At 43.7% G+C, this 20,368-nt stretch overlaps 1 protein-coding gene across 6 annotated transcripts in view; it reads right to left on the bottom strand.

Annotated features, from left to right (window-relative positions):
• Nucleotides 1-20,368, bottom strand: part of zzz3 (zinc finger, ZZ-type containing 3) — a 125,346-nt gene that overhangs the window by 93,591 nt on the left and 11,387 nt on the right. Inside the window, exon 2 of one of the 6 annotated variants that reach the window (XM_080195155.1) lies at nucleotides 8,828-8,895. The exons of 4 other annotated variants lie outside the window; for them this stretch is intronic. The gene's annotated coding sequence lies outside the window, so the exon portion shown is untranslated. Of the gene's footprint in view, nucleotides 1-6,329; nucleotides 6,424-8,827; nucleotides 8,896-20,368 lie in introns of those variants that run through there. One more of the 6 variants, XM_080195157.1, reaches the window with a different exon arrangement.

The raw sequence follows: 20,368 nt of genomic DNA, 5'->3' as shown, positions 1-20,368 counted from the left end.
ACCTGGGAGACAGTGGCTGACAGCAATGGCCTCTTGAAGCTGACTGTACAAAAGCATTGGAAGAGAACAACAGGGAGCAAAAAGCTCGGCCAGCCGAAAGGCCAGACAAAACAGGGGCTAATGAATTGTGCAATTTATGCACCACTGTCTTCCTTTGCAGGAAGCATGGCAGAGACTGGCATGTCAGAGTGGGGCTCCTGAGCCACACAAGGCAATGCCTAACATGAAGTTGATACCACAGCAAAAAGGCATCATCTTATGAGGCAGAAGGTAGCTGCAAAAAGAGATTAGAATCAGTCAGTCCTCTTTTGGACCACCCATTTTGTCAGTCATTTCCCTTCACTACCAAATTCCCAGCACTCCTCATTTTCACTGTATGCCTTCCCTTTCCGGTCTTGAAATAGCTCTGATTACACATGCCTGGCTTTTTGTTGAAATTTACAAAGTACAAACACATCACATTAGAAGAGCCCAACAATTACCACCCACAGGTCTTCAGTAATCTAGCTCGAGTTATCACTTTGCATTCTGCAATGAAACGCAAATGCTTTCTCCAAACACAACAGGTTCTGGCAGAGCCAAACCTATAATTATACAGCCGGGTGGTTTCACTTCATGTGGACTAGCAAAAATAACATTCATTCATTCAAGTTTATCTCAGAATATCATCTCTCTCTCCTACCACAGCTAGTTGAAATGCCTGACCTTTACAAAGAAAAATAAATTGTCAGTGAAAAGCGTGAAGAACTCCACACAGTCCCCCAAGCCAGGAATTGAAGCCGGGTCCCCGGCATTGTGAGACAGAGTGCTAACCACTGTGCTATCCCTTTTAGTGAGAAAAGACGCTGAACTGTTTGCTTGATTCACTAAGGCTCTTTAATAATGGACCTGGTAAACTGAAAGCTTGCTTTGCTGTTTACTGTAAAAGAGACTGTTTGGAAATCCTGTCCTATTTCATCTCCCACTCACTGACTGGCACAGTGATGTCAATATTCTGAATGCAACGCCCAAATCAGACTTCAAAAGAGAATGGTGCAAGACTCTCAAACAAAAACCTGCAGAGCTTCGTAAATACATATGCAAGTAGCAATTTCCTGGCCTAGGAATTGGGGGCTAGTTGTAAATAACACACTGTTCAATCTAAGCCAGGTAGCTCCAGTACAAAGATGCACGACAAGAGGCACCAAATTAGGGCCTCAGTCCTAAGCGTGTTCAAGTTCCTTCTTTATTAGATTTTGAGGACCAGATGGTTTGTTACGGGCTGCTCCTAATAACATTCTCTCGTTAGTCATTAAACCCTAAATCAGAATACTTAAACTGGTTAGTGTCAGCTTTTGAAATATAGCCAAATAATAATTCATAGGCATTCAGCAGCCCACCACCAACCCAACCACAATCGTCTCCACACCCTCCCCCCCAGGAATTAGGCAAGGTAGATAAATTCTTGATAAGGGGGGGGTGAAAGGTTATCAGGTGTAGGCAGGAGGTGATAAGAAGATCAGTCAAATGACAGGTCACTGTTGTGAGAAGTCCGCATGTTCTCTCCCCGTCTGCATGGATTCCCTCCGGGTGCTCCAGTTTCCTCCCATAGTCGGAAAAACATGCCAGCTAGGCGAACTGGTCGTGCTAAATTCTCCCTCAGTGTACCCAAACAGGCACCTGAATGTGGCGACTAGGGGATTTTCACAGTAACGTCATTGCTAACTTTGGGACCACGGATATTCTGAAGTCAGAGGTTTGGAGAATGAGAAGATACAATACAAACAATTGTGTAGAACACTATTATTACAGAGACAAATGTCACATTGAGAAATAAAGGAGTCAATCTTTATCTCAAAATGACAAAATTCCTGACTCCCATTAGCCACCAACAGCATTTCAGCAAAGCTATGGAGAATCTTTACAGTTGCAGATTAGTAAAATGGCAAAGGGAGGGGAAGTGAGAATTAAACATTTTCCCAAATAAATTTAAACATGAAGATACGCATCGCTTGAAGCGGGTAAAGCTTCGTTGGTTGGAGGTGGGAAAGCCTCCTGGCCCACCTCACCCAAAGGCAATGCTGGAAAGGCACTTACTGGCTGTATTCGGATCAACTCGGGTGCTGTCTAAATATCCATTAAAATTTGGGGAATTCAGAGTCATTAACATTGAAATAACTCACCCACCTGAGCATTGCTTACCTTCCTCCCTATCCCCAAAACAGCCCTGGATGAAGCATTCCAGGCAGGTTCAATGTTATGAAAGTTTAAAAATTATTTTGCTTTTTTTTTTAAAAAGATTGAACTTCCACTCCGGGGCTTAGCCATGCTCTCTAGTGACTAACTCAGCCATACAGAATAGGAGACACCAGATACAGGGTACTGATGTATCTGCACTCTAACTTGTTCAGCATCCCAGATTAGGGAGGTTTCTTACTGTCGAACACGACCCAGTGATCACTGACAGAAAGTTTGCTTGTGTGGACAAGAGGTGAAAATAGGATTTCCCCTTTTCCCTTTGAATGATAGCTAATGATTTATGCACCATGAAATCTTTTGGACAATCACGACAAGCAGACTGTTCGACCAGACCTTCAGGGAGTGAAACCTGTCACTCTTACCTGCCCACTGGATAGGCTACGTTGTCTGCATGCCTGACACGAGATTCTAGAAACAAGCACGTTATTCAGAGCTTTGATACGGCAGGCAAGCTCCAGGAGGGCGGAGGAAACTCTTCAAGGGCACCCTCAAAGCATTCCTGAAAAAAATGCAGCATCTCCACCGGAACCTGGTAATCACTGGCCCAAGACTGCCTGAAGTGGAGGAAAAGCATCTGGAAAGGAGCTGAACACTTCTCGCCAAGTGTCGATAGTGAAAGGAGTGCGTGGCAACCCAGGTACCCACCCTGCTACTTGCCAACCACTGTCTGCCCCACCTGTGGCAGTGACTGTAGGTCACGCACTGGACTCCTCAGTCACCTGAGAAATCATTTTTAGCGCAGAAGCAAGTCATCCTCGACTCTGACGGACTACCAAATAGAAACCTCTTACTCTTACCTCAGCTGTGTGCAAATTTGCTGTCACATTCCCTCTTGAAAAAGCACTCGAGATCTCCTTGGGCCGTGAGAGGCACATTGCAATTGCAAATTATTTATTTAGCATATTTGCAGAGTTCCACTTTACATAACTCCAGTTCGTGCCCTCAGAGCTGGGCAAGAAACTCTGCTTTGATGGTGCCACACAAATTATTAAAAGCAAACACATCTGGAAAGGGGGAGTGGTGGGATGGCTGGGGAGGGGGGGGGACATGCAAGAAAACTAGAGAGTGGGGGTGGAAAGAGCAACAAAGAATTTCAAAATGAAAAATATTTACTGCTTTGAGAGACAGCAGTAGCCCACTCCTCACTGCGTGGGTTAGTGAGCATTGCTTCTTCTAAATTAAGAGACTTCAGGGGAGAGGAAAGTACTCTTTTGTGACCAAACACAAGCTTTCTGTGCATCAACAGCAGCCCTGGACTGCAGGGCAGAAAAGGTGGCGGACCAGGGGAGCGGGTTCGGGATAAATGCCATCTGCGAGGAGGAAAGAAGCCTTACATTCAGAGGCATTTTCAGCCAGCTGCAAGCAGAGAAACATTATATTCTAGTGACAAAAGGCTTCTAAGAATCTTCCCCAAAGCAATCAATGCTGATGCTCAAAAAAAATACTGACTGAGATTCAACAGGGACACGGGCTCACTGCCAAGCAACCCAAAGTGGCCTGAGTGGGCTGAGAGTCTAGTCTCACACACACACACACACTGATCTGGGATAGGCTGGCTGGGTTTCCCCCTTTCCTACCTATAACAAAACCCCAGCTAACCTTCAGCAGATCAGGAAAGGTCGCAAATCATTCTTTCATTAAAAGGAAGTTAGCAGCAAAAGCAAAACCAGTTCTTCAGCTGAAAATCTGGATTGCAATAATTTATGCACAAAGGATATCTTTAAATGACTCAGTGGCCCAAGCACATGAAAGAATATCAGTACAACAAGGAATGTTTCACCACACACTGCCCTGGGCAGAAATGGACACCGGAATCTTAGTCATCTCCGACATACAGCAGCATAAACAGAGCTCTTAGCCAAGTGAAACAGGATAACCCCAAGTATCTATGTTGTGAATGGTGGGAATTATCCTTTAAATCCATTCATAACACCCTCGAGACTGAAAACGCAGAAGAGCTGGTCACGAGTTGAAAAGCACTGTCCGCCAACTGAATTCAAACACGCAACAGAGGCACTGTTCACCCACTGATATCACAAAGTGCAGGCTGCAGCCTCTACAAAATGGAAGCATTTCCATTCCATAAATTTAAAAAAAAACACCCAGATGTGTCATCCAACAGTTAATATAGATACCGACTGCAGATTTCAGGCTTTGCAATAAACTATCCCTACGGCTACGGAAAGATCACATCAAACAATCTACAGCAAGCAATCAGCCGGCCTTTAGATTTGTCCTTTATTTTATACCTGAAGTGACCTGGTACTGCTGAAGTTATTTCATGCATCTCCGCCTCTGTTCATTTCTTATGTTTGCTTTCTTCTTGTCCCCTCTTGCCCTTCAGCCTCTATAAGCTTAGATTCCTTCAAGCACTATCCTCTCTGTTCACAGGTTTGTTTCAGCAAGTTTTTATTATGATCTGACATTTACTCTGTCCTTTTTATTCTCTTGGCACTATTAATCATCCAGATTTCCTCCTGTCGTTTTCTCAAAACAGTGAAACCATTCCCATCTCACAGAATCCCTACAGTGCAGAAGGAGGCCATTCTGCCCATTGGGTCTGCACTCTCTCCAGAGTATTTTATCCAGGCCTTACCCTAGACTATAACGTATCTCTTTATTTCTGGTTAATAGAGTGTTGGGATCAGAAATAACTGCTCTTTATTTCTACTTAGATATAAGGCTAATGTGTTTCCCATTGCCATGGAGAAGAGGATGGAAGTATATATTTTGAGACCAGGTTATAGGGTTCCTTATAAATCCTGGCATATCACTGACAGGGATTGCAAGTTTTGCCTTGTGCAATTTGCATCAACTGAGAAGTAGAAAGCAAGAACAAAATAGAATGAACCAGGTCCATACATCAAGTATATAAAATAATGACTCTATCATGCACCACATAGATCTCACAGGTTGGAGCTCATGCCCAGTTTGAAGAACGAGTTTGTGACGAGTCGAGAGAGACTGGAAGATTTGCCTGGCTTGGAGCCAAAGAAAGGAACAATGTAAGCCTTACAGTGAAAGGCTATTCTTGGATTAGGAATTAGCTGGCTAGAAAAGTAGAAAGGAAACAACCTTTGGAAGAAACTATGAACTGTGTGCTCTGAAACTTGTAGTTCTGGGGAAAGTAAAGAGTAACAAGAAACAATTTATTTCTACAGTTTAAATTGCAAGCCCCCTACACAAGAAAATGGATGTTTAGTCAATAGTATTTTAAATCATTTGATACAGTAAAAAAGTTAACATTTCAGAACTGTGGCTTTCTGCTTTATAAAAGAAAGTTACTTTTTCTCTCAATCTTGTGATTGAACTAGTCATTTTCAGCTTTTCCCTAAATTACACTCCTTTGAAATATCACCATTCTCACTGGTATTCAACACTGAAAATAGATTTGTGAGCAGCACACTCCCCCAGAGGATTCCTGCTTTGTCTGACTTGCAGATCAGCTACCTACTCACTGTCCTCCTGGATGAATAATAAATCACCAGCAGTGCTGACATTACTGAAATAATTCTGGCATTACTAAACAGAGTCAACTCTTCAATAAAAAAAACTGAATGCTCAAAATAATTCCGATATTATGATGCCAAATTGGCTTCACAATGCTTGGAGCAAAACTGTACTGATAGTTCAAGAACATTATTGCCAAGAGATCTGATCTAAGAGCAACACGAAGTTGGCAGCATTGTAACACAGTGGTTAGCACTACTGCCTCACAGCGCCAGGGACGCAGGTTGGTGATTGTCTGTGTGGAGTTTGCATGTTCTCCCCGTGACTGTCTTCTGGAGGCTCCGACTTCTTCCCACAGTCCAAATATGCGCAGGTTAGGTGGATTGGCCATGCTAAATTGCCCCTTACTTCAATTTGATTTATTATTGTGACATGTATTAAAATACAGTGAAAAGTATTATTTCTTGTACGCTATACAGACAAAACATACCATTCACAGAGAAGGAAACGAGAGAGTGCAGAATGTGGTGTTACAGTCATAGCTAGGGCGTAGAGAAAGATCAAATTAATGCAAGGTAGGCCCATTCAAAAGTCTGACAGCAGCAGGGAAGAAGCTGTACTTGAGTCAGTTGGTACCTGACCTCAGACTGTTGTATCTTTTTCCCGACAGAAGAAGATGGAAGAGAACGTCCGGGATGCGTGGGGTCCTTAATTATGCTGGCTGCTTTGCTGAGGCAGTGGGAAGTGTAGACAGAGTTAATGAATGGGAGGCTGGTTTGCGCGATGGATTGGGCTACATTCACGACCTTTTGTAGATCCTTGTGGTCTTGGTCAGAGCAGGAGCCATACCAAGTTGTGACACAACCAGAAAGAATGTTTTTTATGGTGCATCTGTAAAAGTTGGAGAGATGCATGCCAAGATATTCCATTAGTATCCCAAGATATCTAGCCACAAGGTGTGGAGATGCCAGTGTTGTATTGGGGTGGGCACATTAAGAAGTGAGGTGAGTGAAGGAGCAGTGCTCCGAAAGCTTGTGAATCCAAATAAACCTGTTGGACTTTACCCTGGTGTGAGACTTCTCAAGATATCTAGGGTTAGCCATGGAGAATGTGTGGGCTTTCAGAGATAAGGACTGGGTAAGACAATCTGTCAGTGTCGGTGCAGACACTGACAGTTCCCAGTAAGGGAACTGTCAGTGTCAGTGTTCAGCCTTACCAGTTCCCAGTAAGGCTGAACACCACACATTCTAAAATCAGAATTTGTCCAGAATCTTTCAGCCACATGCCTTTTGTGAAGCGCTCTGCACTTCAAAGGGTGCACTTCCTTGTAGCTAGCAAAATGATGAAATGCTAGTGATCCAATTACTCTTTGCTGCAAATGATGTGAGATAACAACATTCTTCGCCTGCTCCACTACCCCCAAGGTCTGCTAAAAGTCTGATGTACCAGTCATTTCACAAAACAAACACAACTTGACCAATGCATGGTACTGTAGCAAGCAGAAATTAGAATTGTCCAAAAATAATACAATCACATAGAAACATAGAAAATAGGAGTAGTCCATTCGGCCCTTCTCCACCATCCAACTCTATTCTAGCTGATTCAAATTCAATATCCTGATCCCACCATTTCCCCCCCATATTCCTTGATCCCTTTAGCCCCAAGAGTGCTCCAATGCATGCTCCACATTACTCATTAGTGTCCAATCTCCTGTATCACAACTCTCAATGAGATGTAAAATTGCACGCACACCCATCAAAAGACAAAGGATTTGATGCAAAGCTGATTTCCAGCAATGTGGTTACTCATTCTGTACCATATTCACTCAAATAAAGGAGATTTACACATCTTGCTCTCGTACTTTCACACGGCTTCTTAGTCACAGAATCGTAAGCCTGCATTCTCCGAGCGCCGAGAAACAGTCACACCTGCACCTCCAAGAGGCAATATTTCTGTACAATAGGTCACATTAAACTGCACAGCCAGTGGCATCTAGGAGGCCAGATGACTTCATGCAGAGATGAGTTACTACTACCAAAAGTACAAACAAACCGAAGTGTTGTATGTGCACATGGTCGTTTCAAAGATATGACGCAGCTCTGTGCTGGTGTACTCTGGTAGTTTACCAGCCTGTTGACAGATTGTCCAGGTTCAAAACATTAAAGCACTGGAACTGGGTCCCAGCAAGGAATAAATGTTTTCGGAAGTGGAGAGAACAAAAAAGGCAAGGCAAAGCATTTAAAAAACAGTAGGTCAAATAAAATGAGATGATGGCAGTATTTTGATTGAGATACACCACCAAAGCTTCACATTTAAACTGCTTCAAGAGTCTCCGGGACCCACCCTCCTGGGTATCCCAAAGGAAACACAGGTGTCCCTGGACCCAAAATCCCAGGTTAATGGAAACGCTTGCAAAATCCAGCTTTCCTGTCACATGATATAAATAAAGCACAGTCAACATAAAAGACAGCTTCACTACCAAAAGTACTCTCCACCAGTCCTTTGTACCCAATCTCACTGACTAGTTCTCCTACAATACTTTGCATTACATTTTCTGGTGTGAAGTGTCAACTCTGATTGTGACCTTTAAAAAACAACATCCAGCACCACTGGCTTTCAGGTCAAGGAAAAATAAAGAGGATTATAGTAACTTTTTAAAAATTAATTCATGGGATATGGACATTGCTGGTTAGGCCAGCATTTACTGCTCACCCCTAATTGCCTGAGGGCAGTTGACAGTCAATCACATTGCTATGGCTGTGGAGTCACATGTAGGCCAGATTAAGTAAGAACAGCAGATTTTCTTCCCTAAAAGACATTAGTGAACCAGATGGGTTTTTCCAACAATTGACAATGATTTTGGGTCATCAGTCGATTCTTAATTACAGACATATATATTTTTAAGATTAAATTCAAATTCCACTATCAGCTGTAGTGGGATTCAATCGTGGGTCCCCAGAACATTAACTGAGTTTCTGGATTAATAGTCTAACGATAATGCCATGAGGCCATCTCGACCCCATTACCAATTCCAAATGTTGACTTCACCACACAAGCAACTTCAGGATTTTACCACCGCTCACGCTTCCACTTAGACAACAGCTCCTGAGGATTGGCTATGGAGATGTGGATCCCCTACCTGCACACAGTCAGCATGATGGAGTGGTAACGAAGTGGACCAGCAATCCATACATCCAAACTAATGTTCTGTGAATAAGAGCAAATTGAGGAAGGTATTAAATGCTGGCCTAGCCAGCGATACTCACATCCCATGAATGAATACATTTTAAAAATGGCTGGAAATGCCATTGCAGCAGCTGCTGGAATTTAAATTCAATTAATAAGCTGGAATATAAAGTATATCTGTAATGGCGACCATGACAACCATCAATGATTGCTGTAAAGAAAACATCTGGTTCACTAATGTCCTTTTCGGGAAGGAAATCAGGACTCCAGATCCACAGCAATGTGCTCGGCTTTTAACTGCCCGTGAAATAGCCTAGCAAGCCACTCAATTCAAGGGCAATTAGGGGGATGGGCAACAAATGGTCACCTTGCCAGCGACAACCACATCCCATGAGAGAATCAATAAAGGTAGTACATAACCCTATGATCTACCTGCATTTTATTAGGGCACAGTAGTTAGCATTGCTGCCTCACAGCCCAGGGACCTAGGCTCAATTTTCAATTCTCAACTTGGGTCACTTTCTGTGTTTGCACGTTCTCCCCCTGCCTGCATGGGTTTCCTCCGGTTTCCTCCCACACTCCAAAAATGTGCAGGTTAGTCAGACTGGCCATAATTAGTTGCCCTTCAGTGTCAGGGGATTAGCGGGATAAATATGTGGGGTAACGGGGAGGGGATGGGATTGTTGTCCGTGTAAGCCTAATGGACGAAATGGCATCCTTTTGTATTGTAAGGATTCTATGATTCTACACTGCCTGGAATGATTTGCCACAGATCTCTGTCCTCTGCTATGAAAATCAAAGCTCCTCTGGACCCATCTTTTTCTTCTATAACTGTCCCACTATCACTTACACAATTTAATCAGCCTTCTCTCCACCCAATAACAAACTTTCCCTATTGCTCTCTTCCTGCCAACTTTAGTTTCTGGAGAAGGTTAATTTTCCTTTCCACAGATGTTGCCTGGTCTGTCAAGTGTATCCAGCATTTTCTGATTTTACTCCACATCGTGCCTAATTCAGTCACAGCATACCAGCTGCTATCTAAACAGAATGCATCATCCGGCAGATCTTTCAAGTTAACTTATTTTAGTGACATTTCTGCAATTCACAACAGGAGAGAGGGTGAAGATTGAGAGGTTGAGACAGTGTTCACTGCCCACTCCTCAACTTCCCGAAAACTATCACTAAAGTTTAAAGTTAATTTATTTAGTGTCACAAGTAGACTTACATTAACACCACAATGAAGTTACTGTGAAAATCCCATAGTTGCCACACTCTGGTGCCTGTTCGGGAACACTGAGGGTGAAATTAACATGGCCAATACACCTAACTAGCACGTCTTTTGGACTGTGGGAGGAAACTGGAGCACCCGAAGGAAACCCACGCTGACACAGGGAGAATGTGCAGACTCCACGCAGACAGTGATCCAAGCTGGGAATCGAACCTAGTTCCCTGGTGCTGTGAAGTAGCAGTGCTAACCTTTGTGCTACCCCAACTGCAATGAAATCTTGCAAAACTTGAAGTTCACATAATTCGAGGCTTATTCCTTATTCTGGGTTAGCTGTACCCAACAGATTTTTTAAACGTTACCTGTGTTACATTTGGAAGCAACACTGCTTTCAATCCAAAACTGTGTTTATTGGAGTGTAACAACGAAATCCCAGGTATCTTCCTCTAAATTTTATCAATATAAATTTCCATGAAGGTGAGGGTTTGGGAACAGATGTTGGGACAGTCACTGGTGCGTGGCACAGTTCATACAAAATGGAATCCAACCTCTACCTATAAAACTGGGCACCCAAGCTGCAGAGTTTTTCCTTTGTTATTTGTTAAGGCCCAGTTGTCACGGTAATAACAATATTTAGAAAACGTGGGACAGGTGTCTTATTCCCCCACCAAAAAATAACAAAAGCAGAAAGGCACCAACTTGAGAACCTGACGCAATCAATAATCCCAGTGAAATATGAATCAAAATACAAGGAATGCCGGGGTGAGAAAAGATAATTTCTTTAAAGCAAACACATTCCAAAGGATCCCTACAGTGCAGGAGGCCATTTGGCCCATCAAGTTTTCACCGAATCTCCAAAAGAGCATGTTATCCAAGCTTACATCCCCACCCTAGCTCCGTAACCCCGCCATTTACCCACTAACCCACGTAACGATACATCTTGGGACACTAAGGGGCAATTTAGCATGGCCAGTCCACCTAACCCATAATCTCTGGACTGGGAGGAAACCAGAGCACCCGGAAGAAACCCACGCAGACACGCGGAGAACATGCAAACTCTACAGAATTAAATCCATGTCCTTGGTGCTGAGAGACAGCAGTGCTAACCACTGTGCCGCCCATTTGTATTACATTAACTCTCCAATGGTAGCATCTAACTTTATTGTAAGGCATTCCCAGGCTTTTGTTCTATTACCTTACGATTGGCCCAAGTTTATCTTCAAGAAAACATTTTCCCTGATAGCTATTCGGAATTTTAATTCATTATATCCTGCAGGCCCACTTTCCTGCCCTACTCTGAACTAACAACTGCCTTCCTCTTATCAATACCAATGTCTAAAGGTTAATTTACCCAGTGCAAATTTTTGCCACCTTTCAGATGAGACATTAAACTGAAGCCATCTCCACCCTTCCAAATGGTGCACCGAGATAGTGCCAAAGTATTTTTTACAAAGGGAAGGTTCTCTCCAGCACTCTGGCCAACATTTGTTCCTCAGCCAATTTCACTAAAAACAGATAATAAAAGAAATAGGAGCAGCAGTAGGCCACCTGACTCCTTCAGCCCTCACCACCAGTCAATACCATGGCTGACCAACTACATCAATAATAGACAACCTAGGCTAATGAGCAGGCTGCAAGATTGAAATGAGGCTTGTTCACCAAATATGGCCCCATGAATAAGATTAAATACATTCAATGCGTCAAATATTTCATAATGAGTTTCAGAAAATGCTTAATCGTTTGTATATTAATAGACCTGTCATCAACTTCAAATGGCAAAAACAAAATACAAGATGGTTTATACTTTGATTGGACACAGAGGGAGCACACTGTCCACAGCATCGACAGAGATATCAGCAAGCACCTCACTTCACGTGCCCTTACTTTGCGTGTGAGAGAATGCATACAAACGGCCAGATTAAAAGTGACAACACATGACGGGCATAAAAGGCGCTTGGATCTCAAGACTCCCTCCTTGTCAAAAACAGTCTTGTCAGGTTAGAATACTTAGCTCCTCTAATCCTACTTGGGGCAATGGTAAGACCACCAAGCACGGTAGCACAATGGTTAGCGCTGCTGCCTCAATACCAGGGACCCGAGTTAGATTCTCGGCTTGGGTCACTGTCCGTGTTTGCAGGCTCTCCCCACGTCTGCGTAGATTTCCTCCGGTTTGTCCCACAGTCCAAAGATGTACAGGCTAGATGAACTGGCTGTGCTAAATTCTCCCTCAATGTACCAGAAGATGTGCCACAGTGTGGCGACTAGGGGATTTTCATAGTAACTTCATTGCGGTGTTTACGTAAGCCTACTTGTGACACCAATAAATAAATAAACTTTTAAACTTTAAAAATAAACCTCGGTCCATCGCAACTTCTTTCACTGCAACCCAGGTGAAGTCTCATTCCTATTGGCCTATCTTAAATGTACTTTGCCAGGTCTTCTTTGGTCAGCTGCACTGTCTTTTCCCATCAGGTGATATCCTTTCTACTGCCATTCTGGTGGATCACATGTCCAGGAGATGGATTCTTGTCTTGCCGGCCTCAGGTCATTTCTCCGCCATGCTGTTCTGAAAGCAAGTCTGACGACTTCACTGTAACACTTATCGTACCCAGGATTTGATGTCGGGAACACTGATGAAAGACATCAATTTTACCCGACACATTTGCTGCTCTCTCCCATGTCTCCTGAGCATAGATTGCAATTGCTACTACAATGGACATGCAGAGTCACAGCTTCATGTCCGTGCTGATGGTGTTAGATGTTCGGACTATGTGGAGCTGCTCGAACACCAATGCTGCTTTGTGAATCTTACGTGGACGTCGATCTCCATGTCATTCTTCCTGGAAATGCTGCTGAGGCTCGTGGTCAAATTCCTCAATATTCTGTGGATAATGGAAGTGCTTTGCTGCCATTCAGCCATCACTGTCTTGGTTTTTTTCAAGGATGACGCGTGGACCAATCTTGGTGCTTCTACTCTCAAGAATGGTGGCCATGTCCAGGAATGTACACAACATTCTGCCAGCAAGGCAATGTTACATGTGAATTCCCAGTGCATCAATGAATGTTACCACGGAATGCCAAGTTCAGCATCCACTACAGTCCTTCCTCATGAAGGAACCAGTAACAAAGAGGAAAAGGGAGGGGCAAGAGTATGCAGCCTTGTCTTACTCCCATGAAGTGACCGTGGTGCCCATCTGGTCTTGACACGGAAACTGGGACCAAGCTATAAGGCTTTGAAGGTGTTAATGTACCACTCTGGGATGCTGTGCTGTACTATGGTGTACCAGAGTGACTGTTAATAAAGGCTATCAAAAGCTTTCCTGAAATCAATGAAGTTGACAAATGGTTGGCCAGATTAAAAAAGTGACAACACGTATCAGAGATTCTCGGGTACCTCCTTGTTAAAAAACAGACTTGTCAAGTTAAAATACTTAGCTCCTCTAATCCTACTTGGGGTAATGGTAAGACCCTCCACACATGGTGGCATAGTGGTTAGCACTGCTGCCTCAGTGCCAGGGACCCGGGTTCGACTTCTGGCTTGGATGACTGTCTATGCAGAGTTTGCACGTTCTCCCCACGTCTGCGTGCGTTTCCTCCGGGTGCTCCAGTTTCCTCCCACAGTCCGAAAGGCGTGCTGGTTAGGTTAGCCAACTAGTGGCTCCACTCTATGACATTCTGAAGTGTAAAGATCCACTCACAGCATTTATTTGGCACCATGGAAAGCTGCCTGCTCTTCACGAAGGGTATTGTCCACTTCTGCTCTCAATGTGTTGAGGAGCAGAGTGCTGCAGATGTTGTCAGGTACGACAATAGTGCTGTGCCCCTCCAGTTATTGCAGTCGCTGATGCTCCCTTTCTTTGGCAGCTTGACAAATCACTCCTCACTCCCAGTAGTCCAGGACATCCTCCGTGCTCCAGACCCTGTCGAACCCATTGAATTTATATCTTAGGCATCAGCAACATGCTGTGGATTGGCTAAAGGTGAATCAGCAGCAAGGGCACAATCCTTTATACTGAGCAAGAATAGCACCACACCCATGGAGTTGGCCTCATGCTGGACAGATGTGTTGTGGGAAAGGCACACTAGAGTCACTGTTCTGCAACTTTTATGCAAAAGCAGAGGCAAAGTCCCACTTAAGAGATAAGCTTGCACAATTAAAGTTCAGAACACGCAGACACGCGATTTTAATAGAATTGTAGAAATCCTACAATGCAGGAGACCGCCATTTGGTCCATCGAGTCTGCAACAACTAAAATCCCACCCAGGCCCTATCCCTATAACCCCACTTATTTACCCTGCTAACCCTCTGACACTACGAGGCAATTTAGCATGGCCAATCAACCTAACCCACACATCTTTGGACTGTGGGAGGAAACTCACAGACACAGGGAGAACGTGCAAACTGCACACAGGCAATGACCCGAGGCAGGAATTGAACCTGGGTCCCTAGCACTGTAAGGCAGCAGTGCTAACCACTGTGTCACTGTGCCAGAAATATAAATGTAATACCTCCAAAATTTGCAGATGACAAAGCTGGGTGAAAGGGTGAGTTGTGAGGAGGATGCAGAGATGCTTCAGCGTGATTTGGACAGGCTGAGTGAGTGGGCAAGTGCATAGCAATTGCAATACAATGTGGATAAATAAGAGGTTATCCACTTGGAAGCAAAAACAGGAAAGCAGACTATCTGAATGGTTATAAATTGACAGAGGAGAACATGCAATGAGACCTGGGTGTCCTTGCACACCAGTATTTCAAGGTAAGCAAGCAGGTGCAGCAGACAGTAAAGGCGGCAAATGGTATGCTGGCCTTCTTATTGAGAGGAGTACAGGGGCAGGGGTGCCTTGCTGCAGTTATACAGGGCACTGAGGGGCCACAGCTGGAATAGTGTGTGTGTAGTTTTTGCTTCCTTATCTAAGGAAAGATGATCTTGCTATCAAGGGAACGTAGTGAAGGTTTACCAGACTGATTCTGGAATTGGTAGGACTGACGTACGAGGAGAGATTGAATCGGTAGGATTACACTTGCTGGAGTTCAGAAGAGTGAGGGGTGAATCTCATAGAAACCTTATAAAATTCTAACAGGATTAGACGAAGTTGATGCAGGAAGGGTGTTCCCAATGGTGGGGTGTGTCCAGAACCAGGGGGTCACAGTTGAATATATTCGATAAACTGACAAGGAGAAATCTTTCCACACAGCGTGGTGAGCCTATGGAATTCACTACCACAGGAAGTAGTTGATTTCAAGGAGTTAGATATAGCTTGAGGTGAAGAGAAACAAAAGGATATGGCCGTATCAGGTTATTGTGTTGGATGATCAGCCATGATCAAAATGATTGGAGGTGGAGGCTCAAAGGGCCAAATGGCCACCTCCTGCTCCAATTTTGTTGTTTCTAAGAACAAGATTGACTATATATACACACATCTGAAGCAGGTGAAAGATATCCTTACAAGATGTTGAGGGATGTTGAGATGCTGATATCTAACCAGCATCTTCTGTGAGGCAAGAGTCACCAGAAACTCAAGAAAGCAATAATAACAAAGTCACAATGGCCATTTTCAACAGGGAGACTAGAGGACAAGAACATATCAGAATCTTTCCCACTGGCTCTCTCCAATAGATTCAAAATGCTAAAGCCAGGAAACATCAAACAACACTGGGAAATCTTCAAAAGAATAAAGAGGGTACAGAAGACGTCTGGTGGAAGAGAAGAATGATGCGGAGACATTGGACTGTGGTAAATGCAGTAAGAAGTCTCACAACACCAGGTTAAAGTCCAACAAGTTTATTTGATAGTAAACCCAAAGCTTTCTGAACGCTGTTCCTTCATCAGGTGAGTGGAAAGTTCTGATCAGAAACAGGGCATACAAAAAGCACACACAGTTTACAGAATACTGATCAGAATGTGAGTCTTTACAGCTAAATCTGCCATTCAAGTCTTAAAGCTGCAGACAATGGAGTGGAGATAGCATTAAGCATAGGTTAAAGAGATGTGTGTTGTCTCCAGACAGGACAGTAAGTGAGATGTTGCAAGTTCAGGCAAGTCATGGGGGTTACAGAGTGTGTGACACGGACCCAAGATCCCGGTTGAGGCTGTCCTCACGTATGCGGAATTTAGCTTTCAGTCTCTGCTCAGCAACCGCGCTGTCGTGTGTCGTGAAGGACGCCTTGGGAACACTTACCCGAAGATCAGAGGCCGAATGCCCGTGACCGCTGAAGTGTTTGCCAACAAGAAGGGAACAGTCTTGCCTGGTGATTGTCGAGCGATGTTCATTCATCCATTGTTGTAGCGTCTGCATGGTCGCCCCAATGTACCATGCTTCGGGACATCCTTTCCTGCAGCGTATTAGGTAGACAACGTTGGCCAAGTTGCAAGAATATGGATGGTCCAACAGGTACACGGCACATACTCTTGCAACTCGGCCAACGTTGTCTACTTAATACACTGCAGGAAAGGATGTCCCGAAGCATGGTACACTGGGGAGACCATGTAGATGCTATGACAATGGATAAATGAACATCACTCGACAATCACCAGGCAAGACTGTTCCCTGCCTGCTGGCGAACACTTCAACGGTCACGGGCATTCAGCCTCTGATTTTCAGTCTCCAAGGTGGCCTTCATGACACACGACAGCGCAGAGTCGCTGAGCAGAGACTGATAGCCAAGTTCTGCACACAAGGATGGCCTCAAGGATCTTGGGTTCATGTCATACTATCTGTAACCCCCATAACTTGCCTGAACTTGCAATATCTCACTTACTGTCCTGTCTGGAGACAATACCCATCTCTTTAACCTACGCTTAATGCTATCTCCACTCACATAGTCCGCACCTTTAAGACTTGAATAGCGGACTGGCTGTAAAGATTCACATTCTAATCAGTATTCTGTAAACTATGTGCGCCTTTGTATGCCCTTCCCTGATCAGAACTTTCCACTCACCTGACCAAGGAACAGCATTCCGAAAGCTTGTGGATTTACTATCAAATAAACTTGTTGGATTTCAACCTGGTGTTGAGAGACTTCTTACTGGGAAGAGAGGAAGCCATAAAGAATGATACATCACTGATCCAATGTGGAAATTGACTGATGAAAGAAAGCTGGCAAAGAGCAAGAAGAACCAAAAGAACATTAAGCAAAGACAAGATGCTGATGAGAAATACAGAAGACCAGATAAAAGCTGAAGCCAGAGGAGCAGGTTAGAAGCTAGGAATTCCACAGAGAGTAACCCACCTCCTGACACCCAAAAGCCTGCCCATCATCTAAAAAGGTACAAGTCAGGAATGTGATGGAATACTCTCCACTAGCCTGGATGAGTGCAGCTCTAACACTCAAGAAGCTCCACATCATCCAGAAGAAGCAGCCCACTTCCCCATCCACCACAGTAAGCATTCACTCCCTCCACCACCGACAGTGACAACAGTGTGTACCATCAACATGATGTATTGCTGAACTCACCAGGGTTCCTGCAACAGCACCTTCCAAACCCATGATCTTTATCACCTAGAAGGACAAGAGCAATAGACACATGGGAACACCAACCTCTGCAAGATCCCCCTAAGCCACTCACCACCCTAACTTGGAACTATATCACCACTTTTTCACTGTTGCTGGATCAAAATAATGGGACTCCCTTCCCAACATCAGTGTGTGTACCTACACCACATGGACTGCAACAATTCAAGAAGGTAGCAGACTACCACATTCTCAAGTGGAATGAATGCTGGCCGAGCCAGCAATGCCCACATTCCATGAACAATTTTTAAAAGTGTTAAAAATAAATGACAGGAAGGCAGCAGCAGCAAATTGGAACAACTCCAAGATACTGTACAGGAATTGACTGGTACAGGAAGCAAAATCACTGCACCAACCAAGGACAAGGATGTTGACGGAGTGAGGAACAGGAGGCAAAATGTGTGGAACGCAATCAGCTCTGTCCCAGGGTCCACGTTTTATTTTCAATGTCAGCACTGCATCTCAACAGCTCAACCAGGAGAAACTGCCAGATCAACCCAATGCCTCTATTTTTTCAGGAGGCTAAGCAAATATGCCAAATTTCCTATGACTCTCACCAACTTTTACAGATGCACTATAGCAAGCACTCTTTCTGGTTGTACCACAACTTGGTATGACTCCTGCTCTGCCCAACCAACTACAATGGGTTGTGAATGTAGCCCAGTCACACAAATCAACCTCCCATCCATTGACTCTAAACTTTCCGCTGCCTCAGTAAAACAGCCAGCATAATCCAGGACCCCAAGCCCCTGGACATTCTCTGTTCCGCCTTCTTCTGTTAGGAAAAAGATGCAAAACTCTGAAGTCACATACCAACAGACTCAAGAACAGCTTCTTCCCTACTGCCATCAGGCTTTCGAAATAACTTACCTTGCATTAAGTTGACCTTTCTCTACACCCTAGCTATGACTATAACATTACATTCTGCACTCTCATCTTCCCTTCTCTATGTACAGTATGCTTCGTCTGTATAGTGTGCAAGAAACAATACTTTTCACTTTATACTAATACACGTGACAATAATAAATCAAATCAAATATGGGTTTAAAAAAAGATCAGATGTCAGAACAGCCACAAAAAGAACAAGAAACCTTGGATCAGTGAGATGTCAGAAGGTTAGAATACACATCACAACATTTCTGCCAGCCCTCAATAGCCATTTATTTGGTATCAATGAGAATGGCTCATCATATTTTGAGAAAGGAACCTTATATGAATCAATACCTTTTTCATTCACCAGAGGTCAGACATAGAAGTCTTTTTTTTAAAGAAAAGATAGCCATCTACAACATACTTGAAGATAGCCATCGCATATTACTTCCTATTACTGAAAATGCCGTGGACAATTCACCCAACCTTAAACAAAATTAAAACATTTATTCATTCAGATAATTGAAATGCCCTTTTCGATGCTCAAGAAGAATTAGCAAAGTATTGAGGCACTAACAACTGCAAACCACAATGGATATTTAGTCACTTAGAGCTAAGATTTAGCAATATTCCAATATTAAATCAAACTACAAGCTGGAATCTCACTATTTGCATACTGCAGCATAATGAGTTGCATTGAATTTGAGACTATAGTCTTGTCTTCAAAGCTAGTCATCAACTTTAACTATAATCTTCATCGGAAGCACCAAAGTTCCTTTAATCAAAACTAACATCAGTTAAACCAGCAATTTAGATAGGTTCAAAGCCACTGAGGATGGTGAAAGGAAAAAGGAATTCCCAATTACAATCATAGTCCAATAATGCTTGCTGCAGAGTGCATATGTGCAGTCTTTGGGGGAGGTCAGGGTGAAATTTTCCACTGATGCCCTACACAGTTAAACAGTTTGCTCACACTCCGGCTTAAAACATGGAAGAATGGCAAGAGGTAGTCAGCAACTACAGGAACACAGCCAATGCCACAGCCTTCAAGAGAGGTGCAAATAGGCACAAAAACATCCTAGGACTGCAGGATTGTCAACCCAGTTCACGTTCACCACTTGCACATGGTTATTACTTTAACACAACAAAGGCATTTGACAGGAGCATTTTCAGACAAAATCTGACACTCAACCACAATGAAAATTTTAGGACAGTTGACAAAGTTGTAGGTTTTAAGAAACATTTTCAAGGAGGAGAGAGAGATGGAGGAGTTTAGAGGGGGATTTCCAGGGTTACAGATTAAGACATCTGAAGGCACAGTCAGGGACCGGAATCAAAGATTTTTCACATGGCTGTGCAGGTTAGAGATAGGTTGATGGACGAGGCTATTTGACAACATGACTGGGTTTGTATTTGAGGCGTTGCTAGACCAGGAGCCAACATAGGCCGGCAAGCATAAGAGTGATGGGCAAACAAGACTCATTGTGAGCTAAGACATGGGCAGCAGAGTCTTGGGTGAACTCACGTTTACAAAAGGCGGAAGATTGGAAGTCAGCCATTAAAGCAGCCAAGAGAGAAGGAACAAGATGCATTGGTGCCCTGGTCATGCAGGCTGCTCTAAGGCAGGAAATGGCATTGTAATCAGAGCTCCCCAGCTTGCAGAGTTTCTGAACATAATTCTGCTGCACACGGCAAGGACTCGAACTCTCCACAACACTTCTAGGGAAAAACAATTTAAAAATACAATGGTTGTTGTAACATTCTTTCAGCCTGTTTTGACAGGTTTTCTTTTAAAACGTTATCACACGCAAGAAACCCATGCTCAATTTCTGGCCTATACCAAATTGTGATAAATTGAACACTACTGTAAACTGGGCGAGACAGCA

This window comes from Carcharhinus amblyrhynchos, chromosome 9 (assembly GCF_965287045.1).
Source record: "Carcharhinus amblyrhynchos chromosome 9, sCarAmb.v2.hapA, whole genome shotgun sequence".
NCBI lineage: Eukaryota > Metazoa > Chordata > Chondrichthyes > Carcharhiniformes > Carcharhinidae > Carcharhinus > Carcharhinus amblyrhynchos.
Note: the sequence above shows the minus strand (reverse complement) of the source record. Positions and strands in the feature narration are given on the sequence as shown.